Raw genomic sequence first — 19,337 nt, 5'->3', positions numbered from 1 at the left:
CAGGTGAGTGCAGGAGTGAAGCGGTCGGGTTCCTCCTCCTCAAACGAGCTGCAACAGGAGATCAGGCGAGAGATGGAGGCCAGGATGGAGGAGTGTGATCGTTAGTTCCAGTTATAGCTTGACCAATTGAAGGCAGTTGCTATGGCCATGCGTGATGCGGTGATCAGTTTTGCTCCAAACATCCCAATTCCCTAGATCCCTGACATAAGCCTGCCACTAGTCCAGCCCTTGCACGACCAGCAGCCAGTCCAGCCCAAGCATGATCAACAGCCTGCCCACTCCCAGTAGGAGGATCCAGCGCCCAACAATCATGATGATGTTGCTTCTGCCCCTCACCCCTAATTTCCCTTGTTTTCCTTATGTAGGATTTTATTTGGATTTGGATTTTATTATCTTATGTTTTATGTGGATATTTATTTAAATTTTATGTTTATTTGTTTACTTTTATTATTTATTTATATCAAGTATTAATTAATATATTGTTGCACTATATAAAACAGGCTAAACATATATCCTTTAATTTAACATTAAAATTCTTTCTTGTAATATGTAATTTAATATTTAACATATCATGGAGTTTTTTTTAATTTTATGCATACATATATTATTTATACCTTCTAATACCTATTTATTATTTTATTATTTTTGTAAAATTTAATTTAATAAATATCAATTTATTCTAACTGACACTTTCTTGCGATTATAAACTGCTAAAAAACCTGGGAAAATGTTAACAATTTCTAGCGGTTAATAACAGCTAGAAAAGTCACACCGTTACAGTGAAATTCAAATTTCCATCCTCCCTTGAACTTTTTAGCAGTTGTAAACCACTAGAACATTAATAACCATTGGCAAAAACATTTCTAGCGGTTAGAAACCACTAGAAAATGAATAATCGTTGGCAAATTCAAATTTTCCTCCTGGCTCGAAATTTCTAGCTGTTATAAACCACTAGAAAATCTATAACTGCTAGAAAATGCTTCTGAATTCAAATTTCTATATGTTAAAACTGCTAAAAAAAATTTTAAACACTAAAAATTTCTAGCGGTTTAGAACCGCTATAAAAATTTGACCGTTATCTATCCGTTGGCAGCCTCCTATATAAGTTGAAAAACTCCATCTGAAATTTATTTTAACTTCTCTTTGAGCTTTCTTTGTCATATATTCACGAAATTTGAGCAACATTAGTGATGGATAGGTTGTGGATCACCCTGCACTGGTCTACTCTGCAATACTTGGCTGGTCTAAACTATTTTTTGGATTTTGCTTTCGCTAATGCCGCCATAAACGGTAAGATTCAGTGTCTATCTCCTAAATGTAATTTCAAGAAGTGGCATCCCAGAGATATTGTTAGAGAACATTTGATCTTTAAGCTCTTCCCGTGAGAGTATGTATTTTGGCAACTACATGGGGAACAACCAGATATAGTTGCTGAGTCAGTTCCAGTAGTTTTACGGATGGGAGTTCAAGTGGAAGAAGCTGATGCCGTGAACAATGCTATGCGTGATGCTTTTGGCATTCATGAAAGTGAGGATCCCAACGAGGATAAAGTAGAGGGGCCTCAACTGGAGTTTCTTAGAAATGAAACTGCTTGGGAATTTTTTAACCTCATGAGCGAAACTGATAAGCCTCTTTATTCTAGATGCACAAAGTATTCTAAGTTGTCGTTCTTGGTAAGGTTGTATCATATCAAATGCTTGTGTGGTATGACTGACAAGGCGATGTCCATGCTATTGGAATTACTAGGAGATGCTTTCCCTCAAGATGAATTCTCTCCATCTTTTTATGAAGCAAAGAAGATTATTAACAAGCTTGGCTTGAACTACAAGAAGATAGATGCATGCCCAAATGACTGTATGTTGTACTGGGGAGATGATGCAAACAAAGAGATTTGTATGAGATGTAAGACTTCTAACTATAGGTCGGTACGAAAGGGGAAAAGCAGAAGAAGAAACCAGCCAAAATTCTCAGGTACAATTGATTATAATGTGTTACTTGTTCCGTCTCTAAATATTCGATATTTGAAATTCTCAATACAATTGATTATAATGTGTTACTCGTTCCATCTCTAAATATTCGATATTTGAAATTTTTAATACATTATTTCCTTAGATACTTTCTTTTGAAACCGTGGTTGCAAATAATATATATGTCATCAAAAATGGCTCAGCACATGAGGTGGCATATGACTGAGGAAAATCCAGACGACAGGTTAAGGAAACCATGAAATTCAGAGGTGTTGAAAACATTTGATGCAAAATTTCTAGACTTTTCCAGTGATCCTATAAATGTATGTCTTGCATTGGCAACTGATGGTTTTAATCTCTTCGGAAATATGAGCACAAGTTACAGTATCTGGGTGGTGGTGTTAATTCCATACAATCTACCACCTTGGATGTGCATAAAGTAGAGCTCCTTTTTACTTTCCATGGTCATTCTTGGCAAGAAAGCACCGGGAAATGATATAGACATATACTTGCAACCGTTGATACACGAATTGATCGACCTGTGAACGAATGGTGTTGAGACATATGACTCATATGACAAGCAACTATTCAATCTCTGTGCAGCCTTGATGTGGACAATAAGTGATTTTTCCAGTTTGGAAACTTTGTCTGGCTAGAACGTGCATACTGGGTTGGCCTGTCCTGAGTGCAATTTTGATGCCATATTATGTCACCTTCCACACAATCGCAAGTAGTGCTTCATAGGATATCAACAGTTCCTCAATTCCAAGAACAGATTTAGATTGCAACGGATTTGATTTGATAGAAAACAGGAGAAGAGAGATACTCCTGTTACTTTGTGTGGTGTGGATATTTTGCGGCAGTTAGAAGATGTTGATGTTGAGTTTGGCAAGAATTTGGATCCCGAACGACTGGGACGACGGTCTCGTATGACATCTGATGCGCAACCTATGCAATGGCGGAAGAGAAGCATATTTTTCACTCTTCCTTATTAGGAATCTAATTTGCCACGATACAGTATGGATGTTATGCACATTGAAAAAAATGTGTGCGATAATGTGCTATATACATTGCTCAATAAAGCTAGAAAGTCCAAAGACCATCTCACAACTAGAAAAGATTTACAGGCGTGGGGAATTCGTGAAGAGGCTTGGCCTGATAAAAATGAAAAGTTTCAACCAGTTAAATTCACCTTGACAAAGCAGAATAAGGATATCTTCCTTTCAACATTGAAGAACATAAAAGTACCCGATAGATATTCTAGCAACATCTCAAGGTGTATTGATCTGTAGACTCGAAAGGTTACTGGGTCAAAAATTCATGACTCCCATGTTCTTATGCAACAGTTACTTCCATTGGCTTTGAGAAACACACTTCCTTCTGATGTATCAATGGTTTTGGTGGAATTGTGTTCATTTTTCAAGAAGTTGTGTGCAAAGGTCTTGATAGCAGAAGAGTTTGATCAGCTACAAAATAAAATAATTCTTACACTTTATCACTTGGAGATGATATTTCCTCCATCATTCTTCACTGTTATGGTTCACTTGATTGTCCACCTTGTTCGAGAAGCAAAGGTTGCTGGCCCAGTTCACTATCAATAGATGTATACTATAGAGAGGTACTAGATTATCTTTTATTCCCGCCTCTTTAAATTTCACATTGTTATTTCATTTGCTCGCAATTATTAATGGGATATTAACCTGCAGGTACTTAGGAAAATTAAAATCATATGTTAGGAATAAGGCATGGCCTAAGGGGTCAATAGCATAAGGTTATTCTGGAGATGAGGTCCTAACTTTCTGTTCAAGGTACTTTGATGACATGGAGACATCTTTTAACTGTCCGCATCGTGTAGATAATTCTCCTCCTAGTCCTTCTATGTTGACTTTATTTCCTCCTGTTGGGAAACCAGTTGGAGGATATAAATTCTTCAGACTAACTCCCATAGAGAAACTCCAGGCACACAGACATGTTTTGATAAATTGCAGCCAAGTTGAACCTTTCATGCAGTAAGTATTATATAAGCTCACTAACTTTTACATTTTATTTTTGTTTCTCATTGACTCTTCTAACAAATTACACTTCACTGTAGTGAGTTTAGAAGTTACCTCAGGCGGTAGCTACAGGGGCATGCGCGTTCTGCTGACATTGATAAAAGAGTCCACAAAGAGTTTCTCGGTTGGTTTACACGTCGAATACGTAATGACAATAGTCCATACACAGATGAATTCAAAACTCTTTCCCTCAGTATGTTAGACCATGCACGAAGGTTTATCGCGTATAATGTCAATGGCTTCAAGTTCTGTACGGTTGGACGTGATCATGGATTGCTCACACAAAACTTTGGAGTTTGCGGGACATTCAAGACGAGATGTTATGCTAGCAGCAGTGACGGCGATATGTGCTTTGGAGGTGTCACTTGCTATGGAAAGCTAATTGACATCATTGAGTTATGTTACTAGCTTTTCATCGTAACTCTGTTCAAGTGCTACTAGGCAAATACGACAACTTCATGGGGACTCACTACTGACCACTTGGGCATCACCTCTGTTAATGTCTCTAGACTTATTCATACGAGGGAATTTGAAGATGATGAGCCATATATTCTTGCCTCTGAAGCACACCAGGTTTACTATGTCGAGGACAAGAAACATAAAAACTGGAATATGGTCGTTCACCTCAAGCCACAGGATCTTTATGATATAGGTGATGGTGACATTACTTACGACAGCGAATCCTTCTAACCCATGAACTTTGAAACCTTTTTTCCTCAAGGAGACAATAATTTGGCAATTATCAGGTATATGTCTTTTCTTAAATTATTTAAATAATTAACTACTAATTACTAATTTTTTTCTAAATATATTATAATTCAAACATAATTTTTTTAATATCTCCTTTTAGGCAGGATGATGATCAAGAATAGTAGTTTCAAAAATTTTTATCATTCAAAATTTTTTTTTTCATAAATAAATATGTATAAATTAAAATTGGTTCAGTTTTTTAAAAAGTAAAAAAATTATAATTTGTAGCGATTATATAACCGCTACAAAATATAAAACCGCTACAAAAACTAGCGGTTATATTATACGCTAGAAAATGCAAGGCTGCTAGAAAATTAATTAAAACACTGCAAAAAAAACCGCTATAAATATCTCGCTGATCACTATAAATACCACATCACCGCCTCATTCATTTACCCCATCTCTTTTCCTTCCTCTCTCCTTCTTCTTTATAATTCTCTCTTTTTTCTTACTCTATGATATGGCAGTTTTTTTTCTCTTATGGTAAGGTGATTTTCATTTTATAAGTCTTAATATCTTTTATTTGTCTTTATTTATAATTTACTAACATATTTATTTTTTTTTTCTGTCAGATTTTTCTTCTTCACATTTGTCATATCCTCTTGAACTGATTCAAGCACTTCTCAACATAACAGTTTAGATTCAATATTATAAACTATCTCATCTCCAATTCATCTATCTTATTAAATTAAATTCACTTCATTTGACATAATCATGATTTAATACTTATTATTTATCACAAAATTCAAATATATAACATGTAATACATTGGTAAATATACATATTAACAAAAATTCTCTAATATAATATACTTAATGGTTTTTAAATTTATAATATTATATTTTTTAATAATCAAACATCTCAATTTATTTTTTTCGTCTGGAATAAACTTTCTAGCGGTTTGGAAACCGCTAGAAACTGACAAAAAGAGGGATAAATTTCATAAAATTTAAATTTACGCCACATTTCTAACGGTTCCTAACCGCCAGAAATTATTGGCACCAATTTCAAAATTTTGTTTCCTGACAAAATTTGATTTCCTCCAAACTCTCTAGGGGTTATAAACCGCTAGAAATTTTTGGCGCTAAAATGAAAATTTTTGTTTCCCGGTAAAATGAAATTTCGCTCACAACTTTCTAGTGGTTAATAAACCACAACAAATTTTCGATAATTTCTAGCGGTTTCTAATCGCTACAAATTTCATCTCATTTCCGTGGGACTTCTTGTTTTTTCTAGCGGTTATTTTAACGCTAGAAAGTTTCTGGGGTTTTGACCATACTGTGTAGCGGTTCTTATAACCACTAGAAATCTGTTTCTTGCACTTGATTTTCTAGTGGTTTGTCTAACCGTTACAAGTATTATTTGTTGCGGTTAAAATCGCTAAAAACGTCATATTTTAACCGTTACAAAATATATGTTTTTTTGTAGTAATGTAACAATATCAATTCCAACTCTCAACACCTAAAACAATGAAATTATTAAAATAAATTTTAGTACCACAACGGAGACCAAAGCAAAACGAAGTAAGGTAATTAAAGAATTTCCTTTTTGCAGAATGTTACTATTACTATTAAAAATAATACTATAACACATATATATACACATGTCATTAAGTGGGACATCTAAGTTTAACTAAATACTAGCAAGCTCTAACAGATGGTTAACAAAATAAATTAATTTACAGCTGTCAATACCTTTTAAATATATTATTATAATAGTATAAAATTTTCATTTTCAGACATTTTAGCATAAAATAGTTAATTTTTTTCAAAATCATTTTACTACAGCTAATGCATGTCAAAGGGGTTTTTAACCCTCACAAGCAAGGAGTTGCTCTCTTTTCAAGTTCCACTTACCAAGGGTGCATCGGGTGCTACTCAAAAATCAAAACAGGAGATGGCTTCTGCAGAACGATGGTTTTGACAATTCTTCTTGAAGACCCAGTCTTTCTTCTACTTTTCTTTGCGTCAACGAGCATGTCTTTCCAGAGTTAAGTTCTAATTTTGATGAAATTTTTTCTCTTATTCTCTTTGATAATGTAAGTTTTGATCCTATAGTTAGATTTTTTTTTCTTCTGATAAGTTCTTTGTCCTCTTCTTTTCTCTTCTCCGGTATTCTTCTCTTACGCATGTCAAACACAAATCTTGACTGGGCGTGATGAGTTAGATACTATAAACGATTATTTTTTTTCAAACATCAGTGTGAAACAATTGGACTGTTCGGTTTTTACAAAACTGTCCTGGCTCACGGGTTAATACTGGCTTCTAGTCTAAATGACAGCTGGAAGCAGCTAGAAATGGTTCAAATGATAAAGTGAGCGAACCAATTGAAATGAACTGCAGTGATTAATGGCCAACGGTCAAATCAGTCTGACTGTCTAGTTCGGTCCGAGTTTCAAATTATTGAATGTGATACAAAAGGAATTAAGAAATATGGACAGAACAGAAAGATCCAGAATGACAAAAGTCCAATTGCGAGCCCATTAGATTTGGGCTTTGTGTTGCTTGGTGTTGGGCTTCAATAAATACAATCACAATTTTTATCGTCAGCAGCAATAAATATTCCCTTACGCAGATCCTTCATTATAATTTTCCCTAAGAAATAATGGATAGCATGAAGCGTGCTTAGCTGCCAAGGAAGAAGGTTGCACCTACCAGTCTACCACCATATTACCGAAGTTATTTGAAGGACCGATCATTCACCCAAGTCTTCATATCTTCCTCTCCTTCAATCAATTCATGTCTTCTTTCGCCTTTTCATCCTCTCTACCCAGATTGACATTCGAATATGACGTCTTCTTAACTTTGTTCAATGATATTGAAGATGCTGTAAGAACCCACCTTGAGAATATTTTAAGGGATGCTGGATTCAAAATTTTGATTGATGACATGTCAAGGTGTCCACATGGGATATGATAGAAAGGTCTTGTTGTGGTGGTATCGCACCAGAGTTCGTTAAGTCCGACGTATATATGTCTTGAGAAACTGATGAATATGATGTCGGATCCCAAAACTGCGTTGCCTTTCTTCCATGGAGTGAGCCAGAATGAAGTGCGTACGCAGTTCGAGATTTACTATTTGCGAAGATTTTTTCTGTAGAAAAAAGTTCATTTTTATTTAGCAATTATTTATATGCTTGAATAGTTCTAGCAAAAGATATATATAAGAAAAATTATTCTTAATGAAAGTATGAGTTTTTGGTTAATCAAATTATATAGGAATTGGACAATTCTTATATATGTGAATATATAATATACCTTTTTTTTAACCCTTATTTCTATTAATTTCAATCTAATTTTAATTTTATTTTGCTACCAGTGATCATGAAGTAGTCAATAACATTATTGCAAATGCCATATCACAACGAGGGTTGCTACCTCGTGTGAACGTCTTGCTTCACCTATTGGGCAGGAAATCCCATCGTAATAATATTTATGTTTAAAGACATTTGAAATGTCTTCCCCTTCTCAATCTTCATGTCCAACGTATTGTGTCTCTGTGTGTGTGTATATCGCAATAACATGGCGACCTTTCTCATTATCCCAATCTTTACTTTAACAAGTTGGGCCTTTTGCTTTGTTCTTGCTTCATAACTTTAACTTACTTTCATGTCATTTCCTTTCTAAATTTGTTAAACCATTTTTATCATCTTTCTCTTGATGCCCATAAGACGAAAGACGCACATAGATATATCTATATTTACGTAGTTTAATTACCTTGACTATTAACTCTAGAATTAAGCTCTTTGGCTTTTATCCAAATTAACATCTTTGTTAGACTCAATTATAATATAATAATAATCTGCATATCCTCAATCATCTATATGCTTCTTATATCATTGAGAATATGAGCATGATTTGGAGTTCCTAACCATGGTTTAAACTTCTAGCATGGTTGCTAGATCTTTAGTAGGACAAGCAGTAAGATTAATTCAAGTTTCAAGCCTTCATATTAACTATTGACCCTGGCCTGAACAGTCTAGACCCTTAAAAACCATTATTTAACTTTCCTCTAAAAATCTGGAGTTTCTCCAACTTTAATATTAACTCACAATCATTTAGTGCTATAATATTGAAATCTTAAACAAACCTTCCCAATTAACGGCTACAAACTTTATATTCTACACAATACTTTCTTTCAAATATTGGTTCCTATAATCCAATAAAAATTTAGACCATTTTGACCTTTGAGGAACCAAAACCTATAGTTTGAAACTTGGGAACTAAAAAAATGAGAGAAAACTTGAGGGACCAAAGATATTAACCCTATATATATATATATATATACTCCTTCGGTCTTTAATATAAAACCCATTTAGCTAATTTGATTAGATTAAGGAAGTTAGGTAAGTTAGTTAATTATAAGAAATATGACACGTTTTTTCTAAAATACCATAATCATCTTTCTTAATACCCCCTCTCCCTTTTCTACTTGATTATGGTTGAGGGAGTATCCATAAGGGTAATTTAGAGAAAATTGATAAATATGAGAAACGTGTCTTATATTTAGAACCAAAACCAATTCAATAATTGAGTCTTATATTAAGGACCGGATGAGTATATCACTTCTTTCCTCCGTTCTTTCCGGAATTTGGTACCTCACAACCAAGAAAAGGGGCCAAATGACATTTAATTAATAACAGAACATGAGATGTGAAATTCATCACTGCACAAAGCCATGTCGAACATAACCTCATACACACACACACACACAGATGGATCATGTAACTTCCCTTTCATTCTACACGAACCTGATGCCATTCATCACTATAAAATGTAGTCCCTCTTTCCGCCAACCCAAACCAGAGCAACAAGCACACATGCAAGACCATCCACACACATGCGAGAGCAAAATTTACTCATATATGCCCCGAGCTTCACCCATCAATCTTTCTCTTAGGTTTATTGTTGCTTTCTTTCACGTAACCTCAACTTTTAGTCACTCAGTGCCCCACAAAACTCCACAAAGTAACAGCGATCACAGAAAACAAAGATGGAAGAAGATTTGAGGGCCTCATCTTGACTTATTAATCGGTTTACATGTGCAAAAATCCCCTCTGATCACCATCTTCTCCCTTCTCGGTCTCTTTCACTTTCTCTCGTTCTCTCCCTTTGTTTCTCTCGAGCTGCAGATGGAAAATGAGGAAGGAGAGAAACTTCTGAAGGTTATTTGATGGAGGACCACGTGTGGTGATTGCGTGTGGCAATTTTCTTGGTCCAATTTGCCCTTCTAAATTTTTCTTGTTTTCAATTTCATCCTTCACCTAATTTTCTTAGATTATCAAACAATTCCAAAAATTAATCCATAATATTTTATATAGATTTTCTTTCTCCATTATCTCATTTGGCCCATAAGATAAGTCTTCTAAAAGTTTTGGGTCAAAAATTAACTCAGAACTATTTTTGTTAAATTATTTTAAAAAATAAGATTTAATTTCATAAATTAATTCTTAACTAATTTTGAGGATTTTATGTCTCAATTGTCTTTTTTACCTCATAAAATAATTATCCTAAAATTTTCAGCTCAAATATAAACCTCTAACTATTTTTTCTTGAATTTCTAGGAAAATAGGCCTCTTTAACTCCAAAAATAAGCTTTAAAATTATTTAAGCCATATTTGGGTTTTCTTTCTCCATTATCTCCTTTGGCCCATGAGATAAGTCCTCTAAAACCTTAGGGTCAAAAATTAACTCAGAACTATTTTTCTTAAATTTTTCAAGAAAATAGGACATAATTCTATAAATTAATACTTAACTAATTTTAAGGATTTTATGCCCAATTATCTTCTTTACCTCATAAAATAATCATTCTAAAAATTTTAGCTCAAATACAAACCTCTAATTATTTTTCCTTGAATTTCTACAAAAATAAGCCTCTTTAACTCCAAAAATTGACTTGAGTCATATTTGGAGAATTAAATGTCTTCATAAACTTCTAAATGCTCAAAATAATATTTAATAATATTTTTCCAAATTTTCTGAGGCATTAAATAATTTTAATACTTATTTGTCTCCTTTATCTTCTTAAGATTTTACTCGAAAATAGGTTTTTTTTTTCAATAAACTAATTTTGAGGCTCTCATCCTCAAAATAGCCTATTTTTCACAGTCTTAAAATTTGGAATGCTACAATAGAAAACTAATATTTTTCAATTACTCCCTCCAGTCCAATATATAAGCTTACTTTTGGAGAGAAGTTTGATCTAAAATATAAACTTCATTTTTGAGTTTTTCTAAGCATTTATTACTTTATTTTTTTATTTTTCTCTTAATTAACTGTATTTAGTACTTTCTCGCTCTCTCACATTAATATTATCCCCCTATATTATCTTTCATTATTTTTTCATTTATTACCTCTCTCATTTACTCTCTTAATAAATAAGGATAAATTTGAAAAAAAAATACATTTCTAGCCTTGTTATTATGTTTAACTAATTTTAACTATTAATTTGTTAAATGTGATTTGGCTATTTGAAACTGATATATAGGAACGAAAGGAGTATTTTTTTTAGTTAGAAATATTTAGCAACCACCACGAAGAGATATTTAGTTGAAAATACCTGGTTTAATATTCCTGTCACTATATTCTGAGCTAACAAGTTACACAAAGAGTAATCAGGAAGCATCAAACGAGTGTGCCAAATATTAACTTACCTTCATAATTTTCACTAATATTTCTCTAGCTATTGCAGAATTGATGGGACCATCAATAGCCTCCATTGGTCTAAAGATTGTCAGAATATATCTACTTAGTTTGATCGAATGGGGTTATTAACCTACTACCTCCTGTCTTCAATACAAAAAGAACTAGTTTGACATTCAGTTTGATATTAAATGTAAGATTTTAATATATTTTATCTCTTATATTTATTTAATTTTTTAAAGTAGTCCTTATAGTAGTTGTACATGTTAAATATTTCATCAAATGATAGTTCTAGCTAATATACATGATTAGTAAGGATATTTAAGAAAAGACAAGATGTATTTATCATAAATAATTAACTTAACTAATTTTTTTATACTATTCAAATTGGTCTGTTGGCTTTTATATTAAGGAGAGGAGGTAGTACATGGCAAGACAAACAAAGCTTCTCATGCATGAGTCATTTACCACAACATGAATATACGAGGAGAAATATTCGTCAAAATTTGTCATTAATTTATGGCCGTATTATTATTTCTTGACACGTATTTAGACTCATCAAAATAGCGGGTGATTAAATTAGATTTTTATTATAACTTTCAAATATTATATTTAATTTCAGACTTAGAAAGTATCTTTATCAATGATTTTTAACCAAATACGTGAAACACGAGAAAGTGGACAGCTAAACTTTTCCATTCCGATTTTGTCATTTTTGGTCGAAGTACATCTATTATCTTGATTGTTGTTGTCGATTACATTTCAAGAATTAAAAATATAGCTTGACGGGCCAATTGGAATTTTTTTTTTTCCTTCTCAAAGCCAGCTTCAAATTGGTTGGTATACATTTCCTTTCATTTTATTCAATAACCAGTTTTGAACAAAATATATACTTGTCAATGGTCATCTGATTAAAATATACATACATATACATATATATATATATGGTGATCGATTAAAACAAAAACAAATAGGAGCACAGAATAAGATTTTTAATGGTTATTTTATTAATATAAAAGTGATAAATCAATAAAGAAAATGAGAAATCAAGCTTACAATTGAAGTTTCTAACAAAATACAAGATTATATTCAAGTTGAATGAAAATAAGAAATAAGAAAGAAAGTGATTGCCAATAATCTCTTAGTTCAATGGTTCTCCACAACTTCTCTCATACAGGAGGATGTAGTTTCTATATCTCAAAAAAGCAAAAATTGGGGTCAGTGTGTTTGGCTTCCTTCCTCATGAGGAGGTTTAAATTATTGGAACAAAGAAAATGAAAAAGAAAGAATTTTATAAACAGCTCAAACTTTGGGGATTTAATAGAGAGAATATGAAAAATTTTTATACGAAAAGAAGCTGCCCCATGTACTGCGCTTGCGTGCCTATCACCCAAAACTCCACCGTTCAAATTAAAACATGATGGTTTAGATTCAATGTTAATTTATTTCCATAATTTTAAAAATATACAAATTATAAAATAAACATAGCCTTTTAAGTATTTGTATGCGAAAAAATAAAATTTATAATTTACAAATTATAAATTGAAAACTATAAGTTTAAGTTGTTCAAATCATTGGCTTGTTTGGATTAATGTTGACAAAATTGACTTTTATTTTAATTGGTTTTTGCAAACTAAATCTAGAATAAAATTTAATTAGTGTAGTATAACTTATATTTGGATATGCTTTTATTAAATAGGTCATTTGACATAAACTTATTAGAAAATTTAAATTTAAAGAAAAACTAAAAGCCACAAAGTTATTTTGGTTTCAATTTGGCTTTTGATAGCTTAAGTCATTTTCTCAACAAAAAAAACATCTTAAACACTACCTTATTGAGTCAAAATAGTTTCTCACATTAGAAAAGTCAGTTCCTCATACAAGCTTAGATCATATAAATCTTACTGTGCTCATAGGGCGGAAAAATATAAGAAAAAGAAAAGAAAAACATAAATAAACAAGAAAAAGAAGTTGTTATAGACGTGGAAAAGTAGAAACGAAAAGCCTTATCCATAAATTGGTAACACTGACTTCATTCCAATCAACATTTAGCTATCCATACACAATAGAAAATGTGTAACAACCACACAAACTATTTCATATCAATAATTAAACTGGGGCCTATCTTGTATAGTAAAAATTAAGGAAGGAAGAAAAGAAGAATGGTCATATAAAGCATTGAAAGTGATACTATATTGGGCCGGGTTATATGGGGCCGCCGCTTACTTGTAACATGTTTTCTTGTCCCATAATAAGAGGGGTTGAAGCCAACTCTTTAAATTCCACTTCAATGTCATGCTCTAGGCCTCTAAGCTGTAAGCCAATCCCTCCACTTATGAGGGAAATGACAATTTGGATCTCCTTGGCAATATAGTGACAGCCAATGTTACGTTCTACTGTTTTATATATTGTTAAGAGTTAGATAATTAATTTATGAATATTAAAAAAATTAGTTAAATTAGTTGTTTGTAATAAATGTATGTTGTTTTTTTTTTCTAGAAATACTTTTTCTAATTATATGTATTGTAACTTCCCTTTGACAGAAACTTTCTTACTATGTGCAATCTAAGGACATTTTGGGCAAAATTATAAATTGGCAGACAAAATGAATTGAAATATTGTATTTAAGACCAAAACAAATTCCTTATCTAGTTTTTATAATTAGGATAGGAGATAATACTATTCACTTACGTTTTGCCAACTTGTTGGACTCTTTTTACTTGTAACAACAGTTAGTGACAAAACACAATTTCGTTTTTTTTTTTTTCATTTTGTGTAAAGTGAGCAAAATGGAGGAGAAGCGAACATACAAATGTGTTATTATGGATGATAGATTCAAATTATTAAGACTAGATCAAAGCAAAACGGAACAAATCTACAGGTAAAACAAACAAATAGCCAGATATTCATCATATCCACCTCAGACGATAAATTTGATGGGAAACACTATTATATTCGCGTGACAATGAAAGAAGTAGAAGAGAGTCAACATAAGAAGAATTATCAAGCATGTGTATTGGACTCTTGACAATACCTGTGTTCTCAAGAATTTTATTTAATTCATACATATATAGGAATGAGGAAAAGTCATGGTTTAATAATTTTACATGTATGTGCCTTCTAAATATGTTTCTGCACAGAAATGCTTGTGATCTTTACATATAATATTGAAATATGTGAACGATGCATAAAATATGACCAAAAACTGTTTCATAAATAAATCAAACAAAAACAAAATAGTGATATGCTGGGTTGGTGACAGAGAGACGAGCATAATACAAATCTGAGAAGAGCTTAGACTTATTTGGCTTCTACTACTCGTATATTCATGAATGTTCGAATGAAATAAATTTAATTTTTTATTTTTCCCCAAAAAAATTGATTTGTAAATGATACAACTCATCAACTTGTAAATTTTAACCCCAAAAAAAAAAACTCATCAACTTATAAATATAAAATTTGATTAATAAACATAAATCATTAAAATTGAGTCAACAGCATTAAATTTAAACTAATAACAAATGTATAAAGTTTCACTTTTAAAAAAATTGAGGGTTTTTAATTTGTGATTAAGTTTCTTATGCATGAATCAGAAGGATCGACAAAGCAACTTTTGTGAAGAAGAAACGCGGAGCCTTCACTTTTTATGTCGATGTCAGCCATTGACTTGACTCTGCTAAAATAAACGATAAAAGACTTATTAACAAGCATCATTAAGATCTCAATGAAATTTATATTGAAGTGAACTAACCGATTTGAAAATAATAACAACATTAAATAAAACCACACGGGTTACTGAATTATGATTTAAGAGATACTACTTCCAGTTTTTATTATAAGACCTTGTTTCTAGGCTACAAATGGAGTCTTATATTTAAGACCGAAGGTAGAACTTTTATAAGCTACCCCAAACACCCATAGGGACAGTACGAACGTATTTTTTACAGGCTAATCCAAAGGGGTACTTAAACCCAATTTGGTCTTAATTCAAATATTCACAAGGGAAAAGCGGAAATTAAAAGAAATTGTTGAAGTTGAAAGCTTAGGTATATCAACATAATTAATGAATTCAAATTATCAATAAGAGAATGATTCGGAAAAGAGGATAAATTAACCTGAAATATCTAGGACGATATAAACAGGAGATATATTAGTATTGGTTCTTTGGTGTGTATAGCTAGATCATTGGTATAGCCCAATAAATAAAACATACCCATAGACAATAATTTAGCTAAAGAAATTCAATTCTCCTGGGAGCACTTGTTGACGATTGAAAATTCATGTTATTGATTTAATCTAAAAGTAGGAACTTCATGCTATTGAGCATATTTGTCATAGCTAATTTTAACTTTGTCATACTATTTTCGCAAACAATTTATTTGTGCTAAAATGTAGCAAAATATGATTTGTTTGGTTAATATATTGCACATACATCCTTGAGAGGATACCTGTTTTTTTTTTCTTTTTTCTTTTTTTCCTTTTTGATGTGCTCAAGAGTCCTCTTAACCGATGCAATCTTGTCTAAAGCACTGTCAGACACTAAATGATGCTAAAAAAATGTGGAGCTGCTTCTCAATATTATGAATGGATTTTGGCTGAAAGCTTCTGGCTGAAGGCACAAGATTAATAGTTTTTTCTTTTCCACTTGTTTGGTATATACATGATTATTTAGGTTGTATTGCATTGGGTTTATGAGTGTTTGTAACTGTTTTTGGACAAAATTTATATACGGTTCTTTATATCCAAAAAATTAGAACGAGTTTTTGCTCAACTTTGCACCAAAAGAAAAAAAATTAGGAGCTCAAAAAGTTTCATTGTCAGCATCAAAGATTTCCAAATGCAATTAACAAAAGCATAACGCGTGATTTCGGCACAATTGAATCAATATTTAAATTATGGAAGGCTTGTAAAACAGTCAAGTCCATTAAAATTTACACAGATAAATAATGAATATCAAGTTCGAGGAAGAAGCACAAAAGTTCATCAATTAAACTATTACCTCCGGTCCTTAATATAAGACCCTGTTTGATTTTTATTTTGGTCCTCAATATAAGACCCTAATCCACTTTATCTCTCATATTTACTCAATTTTTTCTAAGATAGTCCTTCTAATAATTATAGTTCTAGTCAATACACTTGATTAGCAAGGATATTTTAGGAAAGACAACACATAGTTAGGACAAATAACTAACTCAACTTACTTCTTTAATCTTCTCAAATTAGTTAACTAGTTCTTATAATTAGGACTGGAGGTAGTATTTCTTAGGAAGAGGAAAGAAGTTGGCTGAAATTTAAGGCTCCACTTGGCAGTTGAATATTTTATGGTTTTTCTTTATCTGGTAGTGGAAATCATCTTTGTATTTGATGGATCTGACGCTATCGTCGGAGGAGTTGCTACTTGCTGCTGCTCTAATGTTTACAGTCTTTGCGAGAGCACTTGCTTATTGCCGGAAGAGGAAAACACAAGATTACTCCTTTGACGTTCCTGGTAAGTTTAAGAATAATGGAAAAGATGAGATACATAATGATTGATGAATTATGTGACGGCCATAATTGATTTATATATCATCACTTTGCCCTTTTACTGGCAGCTGAGGAGGACCATGAAGTTCACCATGGTCAGCTTAGAAAGTTTTCTCTGCGTGAGCTGCAAGATGCAATGGACAACTTTAATGACAATGAGATTGTGGGTAAAGGTGGCTCTGGTAAGGTTTACAAAGGACGATTAGCTGATGGGTCTCTAGTTGCAGTGAAAAGACTTAAAGAGTAAGGCGCTCAGGTTGGAGAGCTGCAATTTCAAACAGAAGTACGAATTATGAGCGTGGCAGTCCACCCTAATTTGCTGCGGCTGCTTGGCTTTTGCAAGACGCCAACTGAACGGTTACTTGTGTATACTTTCATGGTTAACGGTAGTGTGGCATCATGGTTACGAGGTATCCTTATTCTTCTACTTTGAATGTTTGATTATTATTTTCTAGGAAGAATAGTTTAATTAGGATTGCTCCTACTTACATAATCGAAACCTGCATATGGTTGGCATAAAAGGAATTATCGCATTTCCTTTTTTCAGGTAACATTAGTATTGACTTCAATTTCAGACTCGTTCATTGTTCGTTTATCTTGGTTTATTGTTAATGAAATATGAATTATGAAATCCTTACATTCTAATGTCTTAGCCCGCCCGGAATCAACACCCCCGCTAGATTGGCTTGTACGGAAGAAAATAGCTGTGGGAGTTGCTAGGGGGCTTGCTAATTATTTGCATGATCATTGTGATCCAAAGATCATTCACCGTGATGTCAAAGCTGCCAATATATTATTGGATGAGTACTTTGGAGCAGTTCTTGGGGACTTCGGCTTTGCAAAACCCATGGACTGCGAAGATATAGCTGTGCTTGGTTCAACTGGGCACATTGCACCGGAATATCTCTCCACTGGAATGTCTTCGGAGAAGTCTGATGTTTTTAGTTATGGTATGATGCTTCTTGAACTAATAACTGGACCGAGGGCTTTCGATGGTGCACGACATATCGATGATAGTGATGTCATGTTAATTGATTGGGTATGTTTTATATTTTCTCATAACATGTTACTAACATTCATATGTGGTAGTTTTATGTAATCAAAACGTCTTGTGCTTAATATTTGAATTTCAGTTAGTCTCCTTAAATGGTTTGCGACCGAAAAGTTATTCAGTAATCAGCATAACTGCATAAGAACGCCAAACATACTGAATATTTGAATTTTTTTTACTGCATCAATTGCCTAAAGTCCATTCTCGCAACCAAAAGTTTTCGCAATAATTGAAGAAAGCACTGTTCTTTGCCGTTAATTACCTTGTACAACTTTTGTTTTGGTTGAGTTAGATTGCTAGTTTAAACGTCAATTGCGCTGAAGTTGAAGAGCAAATGGAGTACATACCTCCTCTTTCCATGACAATGCTTTAATTTGGATCCAGGTGATTGAGATTCTTAAAGAAATGACATGGGAGACACTATTTAGATGGAGCAAATCAATATTGAATGCTGAATTGAAGGGTGGATATTCTCAATTGGTGGCAAAGCAACTAATTCAGGTGGCCATGATATGCACACAAAACTCGGCCATGAGAAGACCAAAGATGTCTGAGGTGGTAAGGATGCTTGAAGAAGTTGATCGCTTGGCTGAAAATTGGAATCAATGGCAGAAAGACGATACGTTTCCGTCAGATAGTGGAATCCTTGCTAATTGGCCGATCTTAATTGTGGACTCACGTACACATTTATCCCCAGATGAACCGTCAGGTCCCAGATGATCTTCTCAACCTTATATACTTCTCAGTATTTGAAAGTGATGCTACTCAAGAACGTTAGGGCATATAATGTTTTTCTTTCTTTTGGATTATGCTGTATGTCCACATAAAATCCCCCGCTGATCATGTTCTGATTGTTGCAAGAAATGTATAATTGGGAGTCTAGTCCACAAAGTGACCATCACTTTGTACTTTGGATTATATGTATGAACAACACTAACATGCCTCGAGCCATCATGCCATCTTTAACTCAATAAAAACTTAGTCATCATAATTTTATTTGTTCAACGAATTAGTCTCTAACATTTTAAAACCAATTTTAATTGCTACAATTTTATTTCTAAAATTGTAGTACTAACATTTTCAAACATTTATTTGCACGGCTGAAAAATCATTCATGTCTTTCTGAAGCGAGAAGAATAAAAATTCATAAAAAATTAAAAGCACCTGGCATAATGATCAATCAAACCAGGAAAATAGGGATATGTGGACCAAAAAAATGTGTAGTTAGAGTGGAAAGTTTCCAGCTGTGAATTGCCGGTGGGTTGGTGAAAAGAGACGATGAAACTTTATCAATAAAAATCCGAGAAGATTTGCTAGCAAATCTGACAAACTCAATTATTTTTATATATTTT

At 32.9% G+C, this 19,337-nt stretch overlaps 1 pseudogene; it reads left to right on the top strand.

The window, feature by feature from the left end:
- The first annotated feature begins 1,190 nt into the window (after positions 1-1,190).
- LOC114721433 (BRASSINOSTEROID INSENSITIVE 1-associated receptor kinase 1-like) lies at positions 1,191-18,705 on the top strand (annotated as a pseudogene).
- The last annotated feature ends 632 nt before the right edge of the window (positions 18,706-19,337 follow it).

The sequence above is a fragment of the Neltuma alba genome, unplaced genomic scaffold (assembly GCF_004799145.2).
Source record: "Neltuma alba isolate B1F8T4 unplaced genomic scaffold, ASM479914v2 tig00012036_pilon, whole genome shotgun sequence".
Classification (NCBI taxonomy): domain Eukaryota; kingdom Viridiplantae; phylum Streptophyta; class Magnoliopsida; order Fabales; family Fabaceae; genus Neltuma; species Neltuma alba.
Note: the sequence above shows the minus strand (reverse complement) of the source record. Positions and strands in the feature narration are given on the sequence as shown.